General features: G+C 36.2%; 1 long non-coding RNA gene across 2 annotated transcripts in view; it reads left to right on the plus strand.

The window, feature by feature from the left end:
• LOC134158303 (uncharacterized) overlaps window positions 1-26,630 on the plus strand; it is a 120,689-nt gene that overhangs the window by 30,299 nt on the left and 63,760 nt on the right. For both annotated transcript variants that reach the window (XR_009962708.1, XR_009962709.1), the window contains exon 2: window positions 1,095-1,158. This is a non-coding gene — a long non-coding RNA (uncharacterized LOC134158303). The remainder of the gene's footprint in view (window positions 1-1,094; window positions 1,159-26,630) is intronic.

A 26,630-nucleotide genomic window follows, 5' to 3' on the forward strand; every position in this document is an offset into this window, starting at 1 on the left:
GTGCTTCTGAAGGACTCCAGGCTGTGAAGCAGAGATGCATCAGAATTCTTTTCATTCTCATGAATTAATTGAACTAAATGCTTGTTAACCTGATGGCTGTTTGGCATAGGTGTGTGATAGTTTTATTGCTAAAACCAAAATGACTAGTTTGTATTTTCAAGGTTTGAATGCTTATTTATTTCAGTGTTGTAATTGTTTAGGTTGTTGACAAGCCATCCATGCAAGTTTTGTCAATAGGATTATGATGCAGCGATTGTTTCTCTTCAGTACTTAAATAATGAAGTAAATTTACTTTGCCCAGGTCTTAATTAAACATAGCTCCTATATTTTGCTGTGAGAGGCTGCATATTCTTATTTTTCAAAAGGTTATATGTATACTGATAAACTATTCCTGAAAGCAATGCTATCTTTCAAATGCCCACTACTCACATTGACATATAATGTCAAGAAACACTGTTTTGCTAGGATCATACTATTCTCATGATGCTGGCCTGGTTTGTGTTATATCAGGTACTGCTTATTGTTCCTGACCTTAAAAATAGGTCTTTCTCTGCTGTGGTAGGGTGTAACAGAAGATTACCTTCTTTTTTTAAGGATAGGCAATACCATTTATTTGAAAGAAGTAGCACCAATTTTCTCATTTCCATGTAATCTCATTTTGTTCCACATCAGTTTCAGTTCAAAACTCTTTAGGATTAGCAGGAAACTAACATAGCTTCATTGACCTCAGTTGAAGTACATTAGTTTAAAAACAAATAAAACAAATTTTCTTTATACTAACATTTCTCAACAGTAATGTTCTTATATTCTCAACACAAGATATATTTTATTGTCAAAGACAGACCTAATGATGACATGGGGAAGTAAAACGTGTATAAGAAGTAAAATGTATATAAGAATCTAGTGATTTCTGAAGGGCTCTTTTTTTGAAAAGAAAAGATATTAGAAACCAGATAGAAAACCATACATTGATTGTAAGTATCCTGTTTGGGTTTTGAAAATCAGTGCTGAACACTGTTTCAGTAAAAAGTGTGAAACAAAAATAGTGGTTCAGTTTCAGCTAAAAAAAGCTTTTCTTAAATTTCTTTGTATAGCATCCTCTGAGAAGACAACTGAGCCTTTGATGAACCAAACTTCTACAAATGAAGAAAAACAGAGGTAAGCATTTGTATAATTCTATTTAAAATAAATGGATTGAGTGTGTGTTCCTCAATATCCTGAGGAAGATGACTTTTAAGATATGTAGATACTCAAATGTTCTGAGAGTGATTCTACAGCTGAGGTTGTATTTCAGAATAGTCATTCTGTGAAACATAAATCTAGTTCTTGAAAAACCTTTATTCTGAATTTTCACACAGAATTATGGCATTGGATAGAAATAACAGAACAGCATTTTAAGTACTTCACAGAGACTCTATATGTAACTTTTGTTGGTCCATACATCTTGAGACAACCATTCCCATCAGTAGTTCTGAAGTCTTTACCAAGCATTAAAAAATTCTAAAAATCAATATATGAAAAATTGTATTTTGAAGCTTCAAACTTCAAACTGAAAAAGCAGTAAAAATACCAGTGTGTCATAAACAGCATGTTTTCTTCACACATCAAAGCAGTGTTAACATGACCATCAAAGTTTTGTCATTTCCTTTCCCATTCAGTCTTCTCTCAGATTAACACGCTTCTGTGCCAGATTCCTCAGTAGCTGATGAGGATAGTTTGCTGAAGATAGTTTGCTAAGGATAGTATGATGAGAAGGCTGAGAAAGGAGAGATAAGACTATATGCATACTACTATTTTCTAAGATAAATCACTTGTGGTCAGAAGAAAGGATATGTTTTAGCAGGTGGTTTAACTTCATTCCTTTGCTTTTGCAAGACTGAATAAATTCTATCAACTTTGAAAGTATTTGTATAGGCACTCACAGACATTGGAGAGAGCAAAGAGAGCAGCTGCTAATAGAATTTCCATAAATCTGCAGGTAAATAATATTCCTTCATATAGAAATGTCTCCTATGATTTTTAGTAATACCCTTGCCATTAGGAAAGATCAATGACCTAGTAATTTTATCAAAGAAAATAGAAGTTGACCTTCAGCAGTTCTGCATTTTGTAAGGATTCCCTCAAAGCAGAGAAAATATAAATCAGCATTATTCGGCTTCTCTTCCTGTAGCTGAGATCCTGTGAGCTACCAGAAAGATGTTATTAGAAATTTTAAAGGTGAGTGAAAACAGTGTTTGAGCAACCAGCAGGGCAGCCAAAAGGACTGGCATCCCATGGAGAGCCATTTTATTAAGCAGCCATTTGTTCTGAAAGGTAGCAAGAGAAAACAGGTTAAAGAATATACAGGCTTCCTGGAGGTGAAGAGATGAGAGAATTTCCAGAGCCTGAGACAGACAAGCAGTTGTAAAAATTAGTTTATACCTGCTACCTACACCTTTCCTCCATTATTTGTTCTCCTATGAACTCAAGATTATAGTCTAAGTGGAGGTGACAGCTATTGTGAGCTACAGCTATAGCAGAAGTACATACACTGAGAAAATGAAATATTAGTTTGCCCTTAATAACCACACTGTAAATGAATGGAAAGCTCATTAACGGAATCAATTTCCTGTCAAACCTACTGTGAAAAATCCCTGAGCAAGGAGAACTCAATAAATATATTTTCTTTATCCATATCAGAGTTTTCTATGACTTCCATGTGATGTTTATTCAGCAAACCAGCCCAGTATCTTGTCTGCATTATCAGTGGCTGAGATGCATCCACTGGGAGAAACTCATATCTTAATCTTTCATCAGTATGCATTGTTCCAGTTTTCCTGTGACTTTGAACAGATTTGCCTGCTTTTAGCTTTGGCCCTCCAACACTTGCCCTGTTGTAAGCCTTGGTACAAAAGTTTCCTGAAAAAAATGCATATCAAAATTTATTGCCAAATTGTAAATGCTGAGTGCAAAGCTGAAGTCATCAAGGAACTGGTCAGAGCCTGAGCTGTACACTCGAGAAATTGAGGTCAAGGAGGTTTAATCTTTTAGCTCTCTGAAAAGTGGATAATGTAGAGGAGATAAATCTGTGGAGCAGAACAAGGCATCAGAGTATTTCCTGGTTTTATGGGCTTCATGTAATCAGAGATTCAACAGTAATGAAGATAAAACCAACAGTCACATCGTTAAAGTCAAAGCTGTCTTACACAGGTGAAAACTGCATATTCCTTTTTTGAAATGCCCACTCTGTTTTTTTAAATTTAGGTTCAGTATGATCTCTGAAGTTATTCGTGGTGTTCAGCTCAGAGGTCTGCAATTCCTTTGCTTGTGTGATAGTTTATTTTCAATACTGGTGGCTGTTGCTGATCCTGGTTTTGGTTTGTCAGTCTTTGTTTTTCTTTATTTAATCCATGAGGTCATTGACATTGGATTTCAGAGTTTGTGTGAGAACTTAATATCGTCAGATACATACACCTGTAATGAAAATCTCTTTGAATTAAAGGAATTAAAACATAAGTTGTTTAATTGCATGGGAGTAAAAAAGAAGATGAACAGAATTACAAGACAAAGAACAGGAGAAACTGCTGATCGAGGGCTGCCCAGTGCTTTCCCTAGGTGTTTTCCACTCTAGGTACTGATATCCAAAACAGCTGTAAAATGTACAGCACAATCAGCACCTAATTGGAAGACAGAAATTACTTTAAGTGTTATTTTTTAACGTCTTACTTGATTATTTTTGGCTTTGAAAATATTCAGGGTCATCTTTTGAATTTTGTGATTAAAACCAGAGACCATATCTGATTAAGGATTATCTCCTTTCTCTTATGAGAAATTTCTCAAGAAAAAATATATTGAATTCCCCTATTCAAATCCGTTCTTTTTTTTTTTTTCTGAGATCCAGAGGGAATGAATCCCTAGAAGAAAATGGAAGAAGGAAAGTATAGTGTTTTAACATATTCAAAGATGTTTCACTTATCATGATAGAAGTACTCTATAAACTTCAGATTTTCTTGACACATTCAAATATCTTCAAATAATACTTTTTATATCTATATTGTCTCTCATTCAGACCAGATGCTGGCACAATGCCATGTACTCAGGATTGAGTAAACTGGTCATGGGAAAACTAGTTCAAATTCTTCAAACTTTCTCTTATCCTAGAATGAGCCTATATATTTCAGCCAAGTGAATATGTGTTTTTTTTTCTCAAAATCATAATTGGAATAAAGGTAGCCAAAGTGTTTTCTTTTTGTTTCTTTCTGAGCAGTTCAGTCATTACCAATTTTAAAAGAATGTATGTTTGACTTCTAATTGTTTCCAGTCTGGTATGTTTATTCTCAAGGTTGTAAAAACCCATACTTGTGAAAACCGAGTTGAATGTTAACAGTTGTCTTAATATGGTGGAAAATTCAGTTTTTATTACAACATAAGCCTAGTGTTCTGAAACCTAGCCAATCCACAGAAGAGCAATCTTTCCACACAAACTCCAGGAGCAAGAGGTTTCTGAAACATGAGGTTAAACATAGTGAGCTAACTGGAATAGGGCAGGCCTGCCCATTTCTGCTTATAAGCAAACAAGGCATAGGCTTGGAGACTTTATTTTGCAAGGTACTTGTGCCTTGCATTCCTGTTGATTTCAGCCAAAGTAGCAGATCCTCCGCACTATGTACAGCTCAGATTGTATCACTTAAGAGGCTGAAAATCTAGGGTGATTTTTAATGTTCAGTGTGATACTCTACAGACCTCTTGCCCAGACTTCACAGCAGCTCTAGCAAGTATGTGAAATGACACCACTAAGTTATATCCTCAAAATAGTATTTTCTGATGTTTTTATTTTTCAATGTCTTCTTTAGATATTTGGAATTAACCTTACATAGTCATTCCTTTGTACTATTGGCAGCTCTTTTAAGTATTAGAAATGGATAAATCCAAGAATGCTGAAAATCTGGAAATCTCTATTATAAGAGCTTTTATGATTTTCTCATTATTTGCTAGATTATGAATATCTTTGACTTTGACATAAGTCAACTTGCCAAAAAAGCCCAATAATACCTTTATAACACCACATTTGTCAGTACTGTGATGATATTATTTTGCCTTTGGCATGAAGAATTCTTTTTGTTGATGTAAGTGAAGTTTGTGAAGATTGTGATGAATGTATGTTTTAACCATACATGCTAATAATAGTGTGAATTATTGTATAGACAATATCCTCTTCTTTCTAGGTATAATGACAAACAACCGAGCCCCAGACATCATTTGTCTTTGATTAATGTTAACTGTTCCTTTTCTTAATATAGTTTTAATTGTGCTATCAGTCTAAGAAATATGAAAGTCAAAACTAGGAATCTACATTACAACAACAATTGTGGCTGTTTTTTTTTAAAGGAATATGAGTGTGTGAAGAGTGCAAGGAAACTTCCAAAGCATCTTATTTACATTACATATATATTATCCCCTTTTCAGAACAGTTCATAGGTGTAATTAGATACAACCATTTGACTGATGAAAACAGCATGGAGTTGCAAATGTTTATGGCTAACTCTTACGTTGTCAGTCAGAAAACAGGCATGACAAAGTTCTGCTACTTATAGAATCATAGAATTATAGAATAGTTAGGGTTGGAAAGGACCTTAAGATCATCAAGTTCCAACCCCCCCTGCCGTGGGGAGGGGCACCTCACACTAAATCATATCACCCAAGGCCTCGTCCAACCTGGCCTTGAACACTGCCAGGGATGGAGCATTCACAGCCTCCCTGGGCAACCCATTCCAGTGCCTCACCACCGTAACAGGAAAGAATTTCCTCCTTATATCCAACCTAAACTTCCCCTGTTTAAGTTTTAACCCATTACTCCTTGTCCTGTCACTACAGTCTCTAATGAAGAGTCACTCTCCAGCATCCCTATAGCCCCCCTTGAGATATTGGAAGGCTGCTATGAGGTTTCCACGCAGCCTTCTCTTCTCCAGGATGAACAGCCCCAACTTCCTCAGCCTGTCTTCATATGGGAGGTGCTCCAGCTCCCTGATCATCCTCGTGGCCCTTCTCTGGACTTGTTCCAACAATTCCATGTCCTTTTTATGTTGAGGACACCAGAACTGCACACAATACTCCAGGTGAGGTCTCACGAGAGCAGAGCAGAGGGGCAGGATCACCTCCTTCGACCTGCTGGTCACGCTCCTTTTGATGCAGCCCAGGATACGGTTGGCTTTCTTGGCTGCGAGCACACACTGTTGGCTCATGTTCATTTTCTCATCGACCAGCACCCCGAAGTCCTTCTCTGCCGGGCTGCTCTGAATCTCTTCTCGGCCCAACCTGTAGCTGTGCCTGGGATTGCTCTGACCCAGGTGTAGGACCTTGCACTTGGCATGGTTAAGAAAATTAATGGTTAGAAATGGTTAGAAATTAATACAAAACCAGTAGAAGTCCTTTAAGTTTCTAATAACACAGGTAATTAAGATTCTGGACAATATCCCAGAGTTTGGTCCAGAACTGATGCTTTTCATGGTAGAATTTAACAGTGGACTCTGTAACAGAATACTCCCTCCAGAGAGAACCAGTGGAGAGAGAGGCACCCTTGCCATCAGTCACCACGTAGTAGACTGCTGTTCTAGGATAACCAGATGATGAACTCCACCTGGAAAATTTCATGGTAGGCTCTGGTAAGTCATTCATGTGCCTGAGTCCTGAAACAGTTCTTCAAACTGGTCTTCAACCTTCAGTAAGAATTCATCTGTCGTGCAACTGGTTTGATGCTATGTTCTACAAGAGTCCCTTCAACATTGTATTGGAAAGATGTGGCTTAATGAGTTATTTCTAGCATGTGAAGTTACTTTCTTATGCCCTCTGTGCTGTTAGGTGATTAAAATTATTGCATTTCTGTCATATGGTAGATGCAGCCAGACATTTGAAAGTGGATGTTCATCTGTACAATACACTTGTGCTGCCTCATCACATACTGAACTTAGGTCTCTTGATTCATCTGTTCTCCTTTCTCTTTATCCAATTACAATAAGAAAAATAATGTTTTTTTTTCCTGCCCAGCTTACAGCAAAGTATTCAATTTCTGTGTGGCAATTCTTTTTCTTTAATGTAGTAGCAGGACCATTCTGGAAAAGTCACAGTACAAGTTCTGATATTTATCAACTTTGCTCTTAAAGTGAAGATGAGTAGCTATTAGTGCAGTGAGACGGGACGTTGGCATATTTGAAATGCTAACTGGAGAGAAAACCCTTCACTCTGTAACATATGACTACAGCGAGATATTTAAAGCTTGATGAAGAACCTGGTGCAGCAAGTGGTAGATGATGTTTAACATGACTGTGCAGAAAGTCAAACTACATGGTAATTGTGGTTCCCTGAGGTCTCAAAATCTGTAAGTCTGAATTCCACTTACTCCTCTCTGTTGGAAGTGGATTTCTCCAGAAGTGATGAAGCTGCCAGACTAATTGAGGTTTAGGTTAATCAAGGAGATTGAGCTATTACTGAAAGTGGAAGTACCTTTATTAGATCAAAGTGATTGTGGCAACTTGAAGGCATTTACTCTCAGAAAGAAAGAGAAGAAGTGAGTGAAAAATATTGAGCCACCAGGAATATGTGAAGGAGAGGGAAAAGAAGCCTGACAGGAAAGAGAGCTGGAAAAAAGAGAGGACAGATATTTATTTAGCTGTGGTACAGAGCTTTCTGTGTGGTCAGACACAATAATGGCTGCACAAGCCTAAAGGAAGCTGATGTTGTGAGTGCTAGACTATTATTTAGGTTGTGATTTATATTTATTTCTATAATTACTATTTCTATAATTATTATAGTTCTGGTCTTTATGGGAAGAAAATAGTTTTAGAGGTTTTTTGTTTGGTGTCTTTTTTAAAATCTGGAAATGTTATAGCTTTTTAGCCTTGTATATTTTGTTTTAGTTTCTGAAGATACAGAAGGCAAGTGGTAAGGAAAACAATCAATCCACCCTCTGAATTTAGTTCTGGTCCCCTCTGAAGAAGGTTAGAAATATCCAATAATCTTTGCTAAGAGTCTAGGGTGTGCTTAATTACTTTATACCACACTGATAGCAAGAGTTGACTTAGCCTTGAGAAGCAGATTTACACATCTCTAAGTCAGTAATTGGCCAATGATAGTCTAAACACTTCTACCTGTGGAGCACAGAGGTGCCAAGAACTGGTCTTGTGTTTTCCATTTGAGAAGGGAACACATACAGTTCTGTAAGGACAGGGATACAAAGAATACTTGGCAGCCACAGGGCAATCACCAATCATGAGCTAGCAGCCCACCTTGTAAGTTTCTAAGCAATTTCTACCCTCAGCTTCAGGGTGAGTGCATCTAGAAACCATTCTTCTTTATCTTCTACACTCAAGACTCTTATGCCCTTGCTCCTGTGTATATGCAGTGTATTCTCCCTATTTGTCATTCCTCCATTTATTTCACCCTAATAAACTTGTGGAAAACATGTTTCTACTGTGCACTCAACTGACAAAAATAAAAGGCTTATCTAGCCCATTGTCACTTTTTCACAGTCGGGATCCCAGAGCAGCACAAGATTTAAGAATACACCTGCAAGATGGACCTCAGTTTCTAACAAAGAACGGAATTATTGATGAACAGACTCTGAGGCTTTTAAGGTTAAAATATGTACTATAAATCATACACCAGCAGATGACCTCAAACTGAATATATAGCTGAATTAAATTCTGGATTCATGTGACGTCAACATGGCCTGTCTGATGAGTTACAGTCTTGCACTCACTCTGGGGCTATCTATTATTTAATATGTCTTACTTGATTTTCAGTTTCAGGCAGGCAAATTGACCATGTATACTTGCTTGTGTCAGTAGCTAATTTTGGGTAGCTAGTCTAATTGAAGATGTTATGCTCCTTTAGCTTGTCAAATAGAAATTCACATTTTCTGATTAACGCAATTCATTTGTATTAGATTTGACTTGACAGGATGACAATGTGTAATATAGAATACAAGGATGACAGAGTTCTCCATCTCCTCCATCGCATTTCATTATGAATGGTCTAGTCAAGGCCGTGGCCTAGAATATCTTACCTGCAAAATGATAAAATTTGAACAGTATTGCAGCCATATATGGTCTACACGATATGCTTTCATAGGTGGTGGTGATATGCCTTCGAAGGGTGACATGTTAAACAGCTGTCTTACATCTGTAGCCCTTATATATAACTGGCTTTGTGACATTCTGATGTGATTGAAAAATTACTGAGAAATGGTAGAAGAAAAACAAAAAATCCTTGAAAGAAAGTTAAACAAACTTTAGCTGATACAAAATAACTAAAATATGATCAATTGATTCATGTGTCTCATCAAGAAGAGATTTTAAAGTTTCCAGCACAGCAATTTAATAAATGTTTTTGTTGCCCAACACAGACTTAAACTCTTTTTAAAAACAGGTAAAAAGATCATTTTGTCTGGTAGCGATGATTCACAGAACCTGTTCTGGAAGCAATTTTAGGCTAAACTGTCTTTTGGCAGAACATCTGGAGCACCACCTCTCTCAGTGTGGCATCCCCAGTAGGTTTTGCACAAACTCAGTTTGCTGCTGATATAAACAGAGGTGTTGCAGTAGCAGTTCTAGGGACTTGGTGCCCATTTTATTAAAACTCAATAGACAGATTAAATTTCTGGACAGTACAGATGTTTTGCCCTGGCTGAGATTTCAGTGATCATGCTGTCCGCAGAAAAGTTACTGCTTTTCACAGAGTTATTTCACTTTGACATGAAATGGCAGATAGACGAGAACATGCATCTGTCTTTTCTTCCTTGTCTGTTTCAAAGACCCTCAATAAAGCATTCTAACATAAGCAGAATAATAGGATTGAGGCCTTTTTCTTTTTTTTTAAATCTAACTTTTAAGACATTTTAGGAAGTAAAATAGATCTAAAAGAACATCCTGTCCCCAGTCTCTCCTTTCCAGGGTACAAGGTGAGCGAGAGTGCTGAATGGAGCTTTTACATATTTCAAAAAGTTTAATGGTATGAACAGAGCTTTTAAACATTTCAAAATTTTCAAATGTTCAAAATCACTCTTGGATATTCAGCCTTCTGCAGTGACCAGCAGAGATTTCAGTGTACCTGTGGACAAATAGGAATTATTATAGCAATAATATAGCTGCATATGCATATAGCTAGGAAATGGTTGTCTGATAAAAGGATACTGTACCAAACTGTACCAAAATTCAGGCTTCAGCCTTTATACTTCAGCCTATATATATATATATATATATTTATGCCAGTGTTGGGTGGCTTAAAGAAAAGTAAAAAAAAAATAAGTAGATGCTTTAGCAAGATGAAATAGCAATAATACATTACAAAGTTAATGATATAGTAAGAGATATAGAATATAGAAAACAGGAGGAACCACAAAATGAAGTTCAGTCAAGGTGAAGGCTATATTCAAAAAGTAGTACATTATTACAACCATGATGGATAAAAGCAAGGCATAGTATAAATACTAAAGGAAAGTATTTCACTGAAACCAATCAGTATGTCTGGAAAAATATCAGCTTTTAGGTACACTTTCCTGTCAACCAGTATATCATAAATTTAAAATATGTCCTTCAGAAATAAGATACTTCATTCAGATTTTTTGTTCTTTATGCATACTTTTTTACTTCCATGTTTGCAGTTTTGCAGTTCTAATGTTGCAGCTGTAATGGTCTAAGAAATATTCTGCAATTATATTGCATTTGAAAATTGTATTTTTGAAAATTCATATACTTGTTCCAGCTGTTCCAGTAGAATACATCCTCTCCCTGTAAACCTTGCCCCTTCTCTGCTAGAAAAGCACAAACAAGTTGTACTTAAAAAGTTGAGACTCATAGCTATCAACTGCAGAAAACCAAAAAAATACACACAAAGAAAGCTATATAGTTTTATATGGCTCAGTGGAGAGAATCCTGGTGTTTTGTGGCCAGTGAAAGTATAAATGAGAACTAAAAATAAAATTATGAAGGGTGCTTAAAATATGTGAAGGAGAAGAACAGCTGCACTACATGCTCCATGTAATGTGGTGATTGCAGAAGAAGCAAGAAGAGGCTGGTGGGATCTTTTTTAAAAATAAATGAAATCATTTTTTTATATTATGTATCTTTTTTCCAGATGGTAAGATTTACTATCCCCTCCCCTCATGCTTCATTTCAAAAGGCAGTTTAGAAGAAAAGAGGAAAAAATATGTAGGAATGTTTACAAATAAATATTTCATACTTTGTGTGTGCTATTTTTCAAAGAAAGATTACCCACTTTTTAGACAGATATTTCAGCTACCCTGAGCTGATAGTTGTAGATGGCAATAAAGATCTACATTTGTCTTAAATACAATGGTCAGTAAGCTTCAGCTGTGTTTCTGTTTATTCAGAAATACAGAAAAATATTGTTTCTCTCTTTTAGAGTAATAAATGTGACAGAACACATAGAATTATAGATATGAATACAAGAATAATGCAAGGTATGAGAAAAATTCAGAGCTGTGTTTTGATGGGTCAAGCATGAGTGGAATCCACTGTTTGGGAATCCATCTATGGAACACGACGTTCAGTATTTCGCTGTTGCCAAAGAAAAGATTCTCCTCTTTTAAAAATCCTGCTGTATAGAGTTCTTGATTGTTAGAGTGCTTTTTCCAAAGCGCTGTGATTCAGGCGGATCTTAAGAGCACTTCTCCTATTACATACTCTCAGCTTGTCGAATCAGGGTCCTTGTAGCTCGAGTGACAAGGCCAGTCCAATTTTATCCCTCCATAAAACTATAGCACAGGCAGAATTTTCCCAATTTCATACTTGATGTTAACCTCTCATTAATTTCTGGTGCTTGTATCTTTTTTTATCATTAAGTAAATGCTGGTATCTTACTACATAGTGTAGCTTTAGCACAGGTTGTATTTATTTCATAATTCCTGAGACAACCATGTGTACAGCTATCATATTCCTTCCATAGATATCACTATGGCAGTTGATACAGATTTGGGAGTGAAGATTATGGTAGCAGAGAGAGTTTATGGTAATAATAGATCTCTTTTTCTTTGTTACATGAGGCATTCTAATTCATGTAATGTTCCTTCTTTAGTGGAGGACTACAGCAGATTGCCCATTCTGGATCTCAGTATTAATTATGTTTACTAGTGTTTCTGTAGTTGAAGGTCCCATGATAAACTCTTATTTTATATTTAAGAGTTTATAATTCATGTTTAAAAGCCCACTTCAGACTGAAATATGTCACCACCATCTACCGCCAACCTAATTTGACCCAGCAGTAATGCATGATAGATATGGAAGGAGGAAGCTGCACTTTGAATAATTCAAGGTGATTACCTCATGTGAAAAATCATTCTTTTCATATGCATGTCATCAGAATGGCCATATAAGTATGCACCTAACACTGACAAGCTATATCTCATCATACCATTATGTCAATAAACACAGGCCAGTCCTCTTCCCTTTTTCTTCCCAGTACAGTTTGAATTACAAGAACTGAATTAGTTACTTTTCGCAAGTCAATGGAAAATGTGGAAAACCTAAATTTACCACTCTTTTGACATTCCAAGTGCTAAGATCCATGGTGGCAAGATTTTTAATAGGATACCTTAATTTGTATGTCACCATTGATACATGTGTTACTGTGGTTTTGTGAATTATGCAGTTATTCAAGAACAGAGTTAGAGCTTTAGAGGACAGGTGTGTGCATCACAAGACCCCTGACATTAATGAATCTCTAGCTGAGCAAAATCATAAGACTCATCACAGTACTCTTTCCAACCTATATACTCAGATCAAAATTGAGTATCAAATTCTTTCTGCCAAAGAATAAAAGTAAAATATATATCAATGAAGCATGTAATTGTCAAAGTAAAGTCATCAGAACAATGGTTCAGCTACCCTTTGTATAATGGAAATTAATCTCCTACTTAATCAACATCCATCCTAAGAGATTATGAAGTAATGACCTCTTCTGTCTTTTTTCCGAAGCTCAGTAGTGATGGGGAGCAGACCAGGTACTCATTGAGAGTTGAGAGCCATCAACCCAACCAAGATCTGCTATATAACAGACTAGCCATATTTTGTTGGTGTGTTCCTCTGTGTTTATCTGCTAACCTTCCCCAGAATCCTTAATGTACACCAGAAAAATGCCAGCCCTCCAAAAAAGCAGGAATGGAAATGTGAATATGGTCATAACAGTGCAAATAGCTATTCTACAGAGAAGTAGAGATTTTTTTGCCTCTTAGAGACTTGCAACATATTTTGAATGCTTGATGTCCTAGCTTTCATTTCACTGAAAACACAATTTTTTTTTAGGACAATTTAAATTCAGAACTAAAGTAGCTGCAAAGACTGCTGCAATATCCATCTCTTTCCCACCTTTTCCTATTACAATCTTCACTTCCAATATTCTTTCTGACATGAGTGGATAGGAACACTTTAACTAAATATATTGGTTTATGCATTTGCTGATCATTTAATATGGATCCCCCTTTTAAAGTATACAATGTACTTTGCTCATTTCAGAGTACATCCATTGGCACCTTACCTTAATCTGCACATATTGCATATCTTTCATGTTTGATTTGTTTTTCAGACATTCACTGTTCTGATTAACTAATTATTAATCAATAAATCTGAACTGTCTTGTAATTTTGGTATAGAATTACTGGGCAGCTCTGTAACTGAGATCTGAGACAGTATACTTTACTTCCAAAGCTTTCTGTAGCATAACTGCTGGAACTGTAGCAGTAGCATTTTAAATGCGCCATAGTATCAGCCTTCAAATAGGTGTATTATGAGGAAGATCTCCCTAAGAAACAATAATGGTAGAAAAACTGCCTATCCAAAAGAGCAGTAGGTGTACGTTAATACCTTTCTGATTAATAGTTAGCTATGTATTTCCATTTTCAATTCTAACTTTAACTGTTGTTGCTCAAAAGTACAACTCCAGTTCCTCAAAAGTAACTATGAAGAAATTCCAAGGAAGAGAGTACATATCTCAGCCAGGCACTATTGCTTGAAGTACTTTTAAAATACATGGACAAAAATTATCTTAAAGGTAGATGCTTCGGGATTCTGCAGTTTGCTGAAGTTATATGCAATGTGTACTGTTCTACCGCTTCTATTTGAGCCAGTATGACCCTTGTAAACTCTTCCTTAGAATTTAACTTGAAATGGTACAAGAATATTGAAGACCATTAAAAGAAGTTTTAATCTGGATGGAGCTGAGGAGCAAAAAGTCTTTCTTTATAATGAGATTATTCTTCATTGTCAGTAAAATATGTTTGCTTTTCTATGAAATGTTTCCTATAATAAATAATTCCTAACTGATGTCCAAAATTTAAGAACATACAAATACACTCTAATGGTGTCTTCCAGAAATTATTTCATCACCTCTCTTAGAAGTTTCATTTTGAAATCTTCCCGTCTTTTGGCTTTTTCCTGTTTTCATGCAATGAGAACACAGGAAAATAAAGAAAATGAGAATATTCTTTTATTTTGCAAAACCTGCATCTGTAATGCACAGCTGAGATGAGCCATATCAAAAGATATCTTACTTGTTGTTATATATGCAGTTCTTTTCACAATAGCAGATTCCCAAAATGAAATAACAACACATATCAGACATACACAAACATTTCTGTCTCATATCTAGAGATTCTCAGTATTTATTCATGGTTTGTGTTTATAAATCTGATATGTTGTTTGTTTCATTTTAAGAAGTTATTGTAGTGAACACTAAAAATGTACTTCAGTCCTTTGATCTTGTCCTTCAGTCTGATGTGAAATAAGGAAAACATGACTTCAAATAAAAAGTAGCAAATTCACTTCTATCAGTTTTTAAGCATAGTTTGCAAAACACAGTTAGAAATACCTCGGTTATCCCCTACTGGTTTTGGGTGATGTACAGATACAGTTTCAAAAGCTTACAAGATGTGTTTAACAGTCTGAATTGGTGCAATTTCTTTAGTAACAAAAACAGTAGAAATCATTGCCATCACATTTGAAAATATCAGTGTAAATTATAGACTAAACATATTTAAAATATTTAAAATAATTCCAGGATCCTGAATAAACTTAAGAATCACAAATTAATTAATATTTCAAGGTCCCCTTAAATCTGAAAGCTGTGCCTCATTTATCTATTCCTGAAAGTGTGAAATTATATATCTAAAATAAATAAATAAATAAATAAATAAAAAGCAGAAACAGTGAACAGTACTGAAAAATTCTCTTCAAGAGAGTCTAACATCTCCCTTTGAGATACTATTGCAAACTGATATAACATTTGAAGATGATTTGTGTTTTTAAAGACAGGCTAAATCTGTGAAAAATCACTGTTAAAATACAGATAGAGTAGTGTAAAAATATCATGAGTTCTATAAGAATTAATTGGTAGAGTTATTATTGCTACTGCATGTTCCTCTGATCTTTGCTCATTCTTTTTTCATCTGTTTGAGGAAAATTACGTAGAGAAAGCAATAACCAGGAAACCCACCACTGCTCTCTTATGACATCTTTTGTTTCCTCAGCTCTTCTATGCATAGAATGAAGAATTACAATTTTGGTGTATGGATATGATGGCTTAACGAACCTGATAAGGGGAAAGCATTCAAAAGGAAAAAAGTTCAGTTAATTAAGAAGCTTACATTAACAGTGCATGTGTTCCGGCTGTCTGTCTCTTACATGTTTTGCTTTTTACAGGAATCATGTATGTCTAATGTCGTTCAATGTCATTTTATTGAAACTGGTATTTGAGAAACTTATGGAGAGAATTAGAAGTGATGAAGTGGCCCAAGGAGTTAATATCAGAGCACACTGGAGATTCTGATGTGAAGACCTAGGTTCCTAATTGTTATTATGCCTACAAGGACACTGTTAAAGGAAAAATGAATGCCTTGTTTCACACCTGCTGTAAAAGGTGCTACAACTCTAGAGCTTGCTTAAATCATTCTTCCTGAAACAAGCTACTGAATGAAACTAGGCCATTTAATTTCTAAACACAAGTAATTAAAATGAGTCACATCATCAGAGTTTGGCAGGGCTACAGTTTTCTTTTATTTTTTAATTTTCACATAAATTTCAGTGAAGGTCAGATTTGTTGGGAGGGAGAAGAACCTGCCTGCTTTTGTGCTCACAGGAGGTTAAAATATGACTTGTTCACAGTGTCCCTCATAGTCCAAAACTTAATGGTCCTTGACGGGGATAACCTAGGAGTTAATTTTACTTTGTGTCCCAAAAGCAGTCATTGTCACTGTAATCCTTCTTGCTGGCTGAAGGGTATCTTCACCACCTGATCAGACTTTCAATAACGATTGATGAGCAATATCACCAAGAAGCACTTTGCTAGTGCTTTCTGGTAAAGGACAAAAAGAAAAAGAAATAATGCTGCTAGCTTACCTTTTCATAATTTTAAGACTTTCCAGCGTTCCTTACTTTAAATGTCAGCTTCCGCTATTTGTAGAAGTCAGAGTCGAACACTGCAAAATGAGGAACTGTTTCTTCTTTCTTTTCCTCCATATTGTTTGAGTCCTTCCAGGGATAAGGATGAACACAAAATGGGGGTATAAACCCTCTTTCCAGTTTTGTTATCCAGAGCAGCGGGATGCTTGAAGCTGGAGACAAACACTATCAGGAAGGTCTGTGCTCTAATATCTAGGCAGCAGAGTATTCCATGTGTAAAGAAACCTCATAAATATTTAATTTCCAGACTCTAACAATCCTTAATGAAATCAATTTACCTAGCACGTATTTGAAATATATACACATGTACTTTCTTTTTTGTTTAAACTTACCCAGATTGAGGAATGCTATAAACAGTAAATCTTCTCATGTAAACAGCTGTAAAAGTATTTTAATATAGACACAAGAGTATCTTTTTCTCTTCCCTGACTTTTGTACTGAAACTGAAAAATCGAATAGTTAATTCTTCAGGGGCAACATCCATCATGAAATCATTGATCAAAAAACAGCTAATGAGAGAAAATATAGGACTATCTTGCCAAGTACTACAACTATTAAATAATAGCTTCGTATGTTCACAGAAGCTAAAACAAACCATTTTATACTCCTAAAGTAAGTTCTTACACAACATGCGCCATAGATTTTCTCTCTGTGTTCATTATACTGAAGACTCTTAATCTCCCTTTGGTAACATGTGTGAAACAGGATCTAGGTAGACAGAAATAAAAAAAAAAAGGTAGTGTCCCTTTGGTTGCAACCACAGCTGAATTTCAATAAATTCTGAATTTAAATGATAATATAGGGATTAGAAATCAAAAACTAGATATAATTGTGGACATAATTTCTGGAGTCAGGTTCTCCAAAGAAAACATGGTGGGTTTTAGTTCATGGGGGCATTGCTAGATGAGTGGACTTCAGACACAAATTTTTTGCTTCATACAGAGTAGCATGCTCATCCCCCCAAATGGTTCCCAAGGATAGGCAGGAAGAACATCATATTCACTTACATGTAGGACAGCAGAGCTGTTTGGTTTACACTAGCAGATCCTGGAGAACAGAGAGCTACCACACCCTCCTGCAGGCCTTTGGTAGCAGGATCATGGGCATGAACACTCAAGCTGTTGGTCTTCTTCATGGTGAAAAACATTTCCATCCCCTAAGGAAAAGGGGTCTGAGCTCAGTGCCTGAGTGGGGGAATGCACTGTGCTAACCACTGTAGGCAGCAATATTAAACCAGTTCAAGTGCCAGACACAGAGTGCATAATACCAAATCTCGATTTACCCTTCCACTTCATGAACCATCCATGACACACGTGGGACCATGCATGGTGAGTGGTGGAGGTCTGAGGGATGTCAGCATTTCACAGATAATTGAGGACTGTAACTCATCCCCCAGAAAGTGTTTGGGGGTGCAGGCCTCTGTCACTGTGTTTATAGGAAGCCCTGAGAGGAAGGAATCTTTGTGTGGCTCTGTGAATCACCTGTATTTCTTTTTATCCTTTAGAAATACAGTTCATATGAACATCGAGTAAGGGATACACATTTACTCTGAGCAACACAGGTATTCAGCCAGCTGGCTGTGTTTCGCAATATGCATTGTCCCATAATGCTCCCACAAGTGTTCAATTCTGAACTTCAGAAGGACAAATACACAGAGTCAGTTAAGCAAACATATCCAACACCAACAGTGTTTTTTGTTGTACCTATGCATTGCTAGGCACAACATGGAGCATGGGCCATGGAGCACCCCAGACTTGTCCTCCTCTCATAAAACAAAAAATTTTTCTAATATCCACAGGTTCCTAAAGGCAGAGTCTTTCTAGCATCAAGACTTCTCACTTCTAGGTATTTCACCATGTTCCTTCTGCGGCTTGTCTGGTGAGTTGAACAAACTTCTGCTTCCTGATAAAAGGGTCTTACAGATGTTATTCGCAGAGCAATGTTGCTTCTGGTAGGCCTAGACCTTCTTCTGGGGGCAGTCCCAGTCTATTGGATAGGACAGCTGAAGTCTCATTAGAGTTTCTGCCAGAGAATCCACCCACATTGTTGCTCCATCACTGACATTCTGAACCATATCACCATGCCACTGTTCTTCCCTGCTCTACTTCCCTAGATTTATGACTAATGCAAAAACTCCTAACTTGCCAGATGAAAAGTTGACCCAACAACTAGATTATCATTGCCCATGAGTCTCTGGAAAAGGACAGTCTTTCTGCTACAACAACTTTTAAAACATTTTTATTTTTGAAGCAAAATTTCTATAATAGAAATAATTAAAACATTATAGCATAAATTATGCTGAATTTATGCATTTTTTAAAAAAGCACATGTCCCCTTTTTAGAACATAAACACTTCCTAATAGATGTGAATTTGTCTGATTCATTTAGTACTGGCTTCAGACAAATAGTTTTCCTGTTCACAGGAAAGCTGCAGGACTGCATGTCTCTTGGACTCCATACAGGTACCTACTACCTATGTTTGAAGGGTACTCAAAATCTTATGCTCCTCAAAAGGAGTCAAGTGCAGAACTGCTGGCTACAGGAGAGCTACAACATTTTAGTAGCATGGCATTTGTCTCTACAAAATTACATTAAATAAAGACAAATTATGGAAATAGGTCTCAAGAAATCTATTACTCTACAGTGGTTTTTGTATGTGACTTTTTCTAAATTCTGTGGAGATAAAGAAAAATCACTTAAAAAGTTTGAGCTACAGGCAAAAAGCCCTACATTCAAATTTCTCAAATTGTGAAATATTGCTTCAATTGCATATATGACCCTAATGTTATTTTCCAGAGAAAAGGACTTTGGTTTATTGAGCCTATAAAGCTGTTGGCATGATAATTATATTTATTCCTATGAACGTTACTTTCTGTTGGGAAGATTTACATGGTACTCTGATGGGTGTAGTCATTCTAATGGTTCTTCAAGGGAATGCTGCTCCAGAAGCAATTCTGTGAGCAAGGTAAGACATTTATTGGCATTGTCAAAATGAAACATCATCTTGAAAATTGTTTCAATTCTACTGCTTAAGAAATCAAACCTGTCTTATTTTTCGTAGCAGGGCTAGTCTTGTCTACTTTAGCAGGCTGGTAAGGCTGACTCTTTTGGGAACACAGCAGAGCCCCTGAAGGTAGCAGATCATCTGCACAAAGGGTAAACTGGTCCTGTGGCTGAGGTCCAACTCTACCCTACACATTTGCAGGGACTGCCATTCCAGTTCTAAATCTCCCCTGGCAAATTTTACATGATAGGAATTGAATTCACACCAGAATTGTGTGTTTTTAAAAGCCATTTAATGTTAAAGAAAAATCAATGACAAATATCTAAAAATGGGTGAAATAGATTTAAATATACCCTATACACTACAAGTCCTCATCACAGCTGATGTCATTAGAACAAAAGCTGTATTTTTACATATAATAGTAAACATTCAAAACATAATTCAGATTGTTTTCTGTCATGCACAGCAGAAGTTTTAGGTTAATATAAAATTGTCTTCTAAGAATCCTAAAACCTTTTGGCCTTGAAAGATAATTAAATATATTTCTTGATCCAAGTTACCTTAGTAACTGATAACATCACCTTATGAGTATTAATGACTGGAAAGGTGAAAGCATTTTGTATGTTTCAAATGGAAATTGACAACTTTTTTCCATTTACATGAAAATGGCATCTTCTATATTATGATCAGCTTGTATTGTGGGGATTAGCCTCTCCCAATAAGCATCCAGTTACTTGTCAAACAGTATGTGCAGTTAGAACAGATTTTGTATGAAAAAAGAGTAAGCAAACAAAATAATTTATTTTATACAAAGCAAAAAGTACCTGAATAATCAGCTGTTGTTAGAAAAATTCTCTTCACTGAGACTGCTCACATGAGTAAGGATTATTTGGACAAGCCCATGAAATTGGAATTGTTCTGTTTTCACAGGTTAAACAAAGAAACATGCACCAGTACCAGGAATAATCAAATATACTGCCTAAACTGAAATTTCATAATAATAACAAATGAAAGACAAAAAGAATAAAAGAGAAGCGCAAGATATTCCCCATATAAGCAACACAGCGATTATTATTATTATTCTTTCTGTCCTCCTCTGTTATTTCTAGTTTAGCTGTTGTTGAGCAATATCAAAATATTCATTTGGACCCTTTTTACTTTCCTGTGCACAAAGAATAAAATGATTATTATTACAGAATTAACAAAATACAATAGATTGAGTGTAAAAATGAAAAATGTGATCTGATTTGGTCTAAATTAAATATATGCTTATGAGGTAGCACCCATTTCATAGATGAAACATAATAACACAGTGTTTCTGCTTCCTGACACTGTACGTATAGCAGCAGTGAGGTTTTATATGACTGTCAGCAGGTTCCTGTTGCTGTCACTAACATAGAGGAAATTCAGTAGCGGGCACAACAATGAAGCGTGCCTGCGTGGCTGTGAATTCCTCACAGCTGTCACCATTACCGTGCTGGGCTTGCAGATGTATCCAGTGCCCCCGAAAGCTGCTCTAGCCTCAATTTCTGCTAGAGACAAGGAAGTTGGTCACGTGGGGCTGGTACAGCTGGGCTGTCCTCTTAAAGGCATTCACAAGGAACTGGACGATAGGTAGGTTTGGCCCCTTACTGAACAACAGACAGCTAAAAGGTAAAATTCAAAAGCTATTTAAGGTAAAGAGGGAAAAACACAGGTATTTTTCTAGTACACGCTGGCAGCAACTCATTCCTCCTCAGTTATGCCCCTCGTTAAAAACAGGTACTTCCATGAGGTCCTAGTATCTGCAGGCAGGCGTCTGAGCTCCTCTGAATGAGACTTTCACCAGGAGCACTCTCAAGCCTTGTTAGGTGTGAATTCTCTGATCTGTTCTGAAGTGGGGTCACATTGCTGCCTTTTCTTAACCACTTGTTTTAAAGATATTTATAGGAAACTAATTGTCTTTGAGACCTTTGTCCCCTGAAAAATTTAGATAAAATTGGTCAATGAATTGAATGACATTATAAATTGGTGCAGAAGGGTGAAATGAGATTCTAGGATGATGAACAGAAATGAAGGGGGTCACGTCTGGGCGTTTAAAACAAGATGAAAAAGATTAATTATTCATTTTGGGAAAAGAGGACTAAAGAGATAGGAGCCAGTTATACAACAAAATGAAGAGAACAGAGGGGGCCAACCAACCCTTCCTGTTTTGAAGGTCAAGAGGGCATTTTGTGAAAACATAAGGTAACAAAGAGAAAACAGAAAATACTTGAGGCAAATTACTTGTATTGTCAAAAGGCTCCAACATACAAAGCATAGCATCTGCCATTGCCATAGCTCAGACAGTAATTACAGTAACTGTTCATCTTAATAATTTGCAGATAAACTAATTGTCATGATCCAAAAAGTCAGTCTTCTCACTATATTACAGGCTAACATTAGCCATGTTTCAGAATAAGCACTGGACCTTCACCTGAAGCACTTCATGGCATATCAGAGTAACCTTGGTAATAGAAGAGAGAGCTACATGTTGCCATGATTTGCAGTTCCTATACTCCAGCGGCCATCTTAATAGACAGCAGTACTCAATTGAAAAATCTAGGAAATGCCATCTCCTTTCTTATTTTGCTAGTTAGTAACAGGAGGCACATCCTGCAACAGTATCAACAGCAGCATTGCTTAGTGAAGGATTGGAAGGCTTTGAAACAAGCAACACTTCTTTCAAGGAAGAGAAGCTAGGTTTGATTGCTTAAACAATAAATAGTGATTATTAGTACTACAACTTCTTGGTTTTATTATGTACAATTTGTGGGGTTTATTGTGGATGACATGTATCCTTCAAGACACAGTGAAACATCATTCAAGCTTCTCATACGAAAGACACATTTTGGAAAAGTCGTAACAACTTTAAGTAGCCTCTGAAGTTTTCTCATATTTACTCTAGGATTGGTATTATCTTATTTCATGCTTTAGTTTGGCCTTGTTCACCTAGATACCATGAAAACAAGCTTATTATTTTATCTTCCTGACAAATACGCTAAAGCCACACTTAATCAAGTACTAACAGAACTTGAAATTAAATTGTGTCTAAAACAAATCATGATTCTTCAGTATATTGTGTCACTTATTTTATGCTTCTGCATTAAGCTCTCATTTTTATGCAATCTGCTGTTTTTTAGTCTCCTGTGATACTCCAAACTTTGCTGTTTAGTACTTGAAGGAAGAAATAAACTGACTTCTATATTTCATTTTGCATATTCATCCAACCCAGGGTTTACCTCGTAATATGCACACATTTATTTTATGAGGACAAAAGTCCAAATACATTTTAAATTACCTGCGGTGTTACAGAAAATCTTGAGAAAACTGAAACTGTACAAAGCTCTTCTTAAACCTTGAAAATTATCTTTAAGTTGCAATAAAGCCATCTTTCATATTTTACAGGGACAAGGTAAATATAAAAGGAGTATTTTTCCACAGGTTTGAAAACTTAAAACTTTTGTCTTTTCATGGGATTTGTGCTTCCAATTTCTTTACATGAACTTGAAACTGTGAAACTAGGGTTTACTGATTTATTAGATAATTACCTCAGTGCTTTTGAAGAGTTAGTTTCTGCCTGAGAAAATAAGATCAAAATTAACCTGACAGTTTACCTTCATTACCCATCTAATCCCCATCCATTTAAAGCATCTCAGAATATTTAATGTATTCATTCTCACAGCATTCTGTGAGCTACAGAGTGCTATTATCTTCATTTTACAAGAGCTTAAGGTCATACACAAAGTGTGTTTCAGAGCAAGCAACTGAATGAGTCTCAGAATCACAGGCTAGCCTAGTGCCTTAAACATTTATATGTGTATGATTTTTCATCCTCTTTTAAGATGAATAAAATTGTGAAGTAGAACAAACAAAAAAGTTAGCTGATTACCACTATTATCTATTCAGCTTTGGTACTTCATTTGTTCCTGGTTAATCTTGTAAGAAGCAGAAGATAATTAAAACTGAAAAGCTTGGCATAGGAGCTAGAATGAGCTGATAATGCATTAACCTTTTATTTTTTAATCACAGTTTAAATCAAAGCAAATGTTACTCTGAAGGAATTTTAAGGTCACTAAACTGAAAAAAAAAAAAGGAAAAAAAAATCTAATATCAGTGTCAATTTGCTTCCAGTACTAAGGTACTGTGAAGCTGCTGTTAGCCTGCCGTTGGGTGAGAGGAGCTACACTAAACAGGAAAAAGCAAAAAAGCAGACCTCTCCAAAAACCTAGTTTAATTCAGCACCATATTACCATCACCAGAGAAAGACTGGAGACACTAAAAAAACAGAAAGAACATTTTGTTATTATCTAACTATACACTCTGCCTCCCACCTGCGTCTTACTGGCCTACATGGTAATCAGAGTGACAAAGGACAGTATAGACTATTACAGCGTCTATCGTAAAGAGGAGAACACACGTCTGTGAGAGTATAACAGTGTGGCACAACCCACAGCATGTTATCTCAGAAAGATTCATCCCACTTGTTCAGTGACATCATGGGCACTTTCAACACCTTCTAAAATGTACACAACTCCTCCGACCCTTGACCTTGTGTGCTGCAAGGAAAGAGAAATAACACTGCAGACAGACAAATACAAGAATGTGCGGTTTCCTTGGGTACTTGAGCACTTTGTTGTTGTATGTACATTGAAGTCAGGGAAGCAGTTCAGAGACATTTCCAGGAAAGACCTGCAGATCCAGAACTAAAAGTCTTTACACTGAAGCATGTTAAAGATTTCTCAGGGAGGGCAAAAGGGCCGAAGAAAAGCAGCCTTCAGTTATGCTTCAGACTCAGTCTGAATTGTCTACCAGCATCTGAAATTCCTAATAAAAAAGGCTGAAGTCAGAAGGCATGCATGGGTACTATATTTTAGTTCATTTTAACTGCCAAAGTTATCTTAATACCTTACACAAAGTTAGCAGACCTATTTAATTTTCAGTCATTTCAGAGAGTGAAAGAGCAAAATGCTATTTCCTAACTTGCAATGCAAGGTCACCTGAATATTGCACTTCCAAGCCCTCATCCCACTAAACTGACATGACATGAAATCATATTGTCCCATTCCATTATCTCCCTGATAGGAAAAAGAAGTCATTCCGAACACCCAGCAGTCAAGCCTGCTGTCAAATCCCCTCAAGAAATCTTTCCCAGGCAAATAACTCCTCACAAAAACAGAAAAAAGAAAAGTAATAATGAAGTGCCAAAAATGCTTCAGATCAGCAGTGGTAAGAAAAATGTTTCTGGGGCAGGATGACCCAAATATGGCCTTCATTTATAACTGCATAGATTGGGCTAAATTATGATTATTTGGATTGAGTATTGCTAGGCTCTTCAAACACTGATCTCCAAAAGAGTTCTCATCCCAAAGAGTTTGCAGGCTAAGAGCAAGTAATTTATAAAAAAAAAACAAACCAAAAACAAAAGATTTGGTTAATCCTGCACATGTCATGTCTCCATAATTAATAATTCCCACAAAAGGCATGCCTCTCTTATAGGTGATTATTTAAAGGGTTTAAAGATACTAATTCAAGCACTTAGATTTCTCAGATATACTCCTCATAAAATTATTTTCTTCTTTATTTTCTTGTTACTACTTTTTTCTTTTTTAATATCATTAAGCAAAACAATGTGGACTGCCTAGAAAGAATAGACTTTCTTAAAAACTTTAATTGCAATAAGATGGGAGAATAAATGGATGAAATAAGGACTCTTTTTTTCTTAGTTTTAAATTAAGGTATTTGTTTTGTTCATTTTACAGAGATCTATTTATGATCAAAAGAGAAAACATGTTATTCAAGAGTCAGCCGCAGACAAGATAGAGTTGTGAATCTACCACCTTATCAGAACATTAAGCCTACCCATATATGTGATTTGTCTTATTTTTCCCAACATAATAGCCTGGAAAAAATATTCATATTGGGGTCTGGTTTTATTATTTTCATGCCTAGAGGATCAAGCTCAAGATGCTAAAGGTTGTCTAAAAATGTATTTTGAGACAATCCCTTTCTTGAAAAACTTATAATTTTAGTAGACAAGACAGAAATTGGAAGGGGAGGTCTTCCAAGAAAAACTTATTTGCCCAGAGTCTTTTATATTGTTTAATTAATATACTTACTGGTATCTAATCCCAACAGCAGTTCTGATCTAAAACCAGGAACACTAATAAGTAAATCTTATATTTTAGATTTCACTGAACACTGAAAATGACTAAAATCTGTGTGCATGTGTGCATTTGTGTTCTGTATGAAGGTCTGAAATCTGAAAAATTATGCTGAAAGTCTTACAGAACAGTATACATGTGGGCCTTTTTTTTTTTTCCTTTTTCTGTCTCATTCTGAGAAGAATTGTTACAAGAAATGTTATTTCTAATGGAATTTCTGCTCTACTCTTTTGTTTATTGGCTTAGGAAGAAAATCCTGCATGAGACCAATCAGGAATAATAGCCTGGCACAAAAAAAGATGTGGGCCAGAGGCAGAAACACAACATCTTTGAGGCCATTAAATATCTATCACTGTTGTTGAAATTGTCCAGCATTTAAAAAATATTTAAGGGGAACTAACAGACTGATGGCAAACTCAAAAAAGCTTCAGTTTGTTAAGAAAGTATGCTAGAGAATTTAAAAAATGTACCAAACTCCAGTGTTATGAACAATGGTTATTTTCCCTTTTTCTTGAGTTTTGAATTAAGATATGTCAGGAGCTCAGATATGACCTGCTTTTGTTAGCTTATTCTTAGTCAGTCCATAAGCCCTGCAAGTGATGGCTCCTAAAGGCTTGGTTATTCCTCTTGAGATTATGCTGGGCTTTATAGTGTGTATATGGAGAAGTTACTTTCGAATCATAGAATCATAGAATCACAGATAGTTTGGGTTGGAAGGGACCTTCAAAAGTCATTTAGACCAACCCTCCTGCAATGAGCAGGGACATCTTCAGCTACCTCACCTTCACTGATGAGGTCACGGCATGTCGTCTGTGATCAGCTGCAAGTGACTCAGTAGGTAGCCATCCTTCAAAAACTTTTGAAACAACTATTTAAAAAATGTTTTTCAATTCAGAGCCATGTGCCAGGCACAGCCTTATGGCTGATAGGCATGAACTTCAAATAAACCATCAGCTCACCTTGATAATATTGCATGCTGTGGAATTGCCTACTGCAGTC

The sequence above is a fragment of the Pezoporus occidentalis genome, unplaced genomic scaffold (assembly GCF_034315485.1).
Source record: "Pezoporus occidentalis ecotype Australia unplaced genomic scaffold, CSIRO_AGI_Poc_V1 ctg129, whole genome shotgun sequence".
In the NCBI taxonomy this organism is placed as follows: Eukaryota; Metazoa; Chordata; class Aves; order Psittaciformes; family Psittacidae; genus Pezoporus; species Pezoporus occidentalis.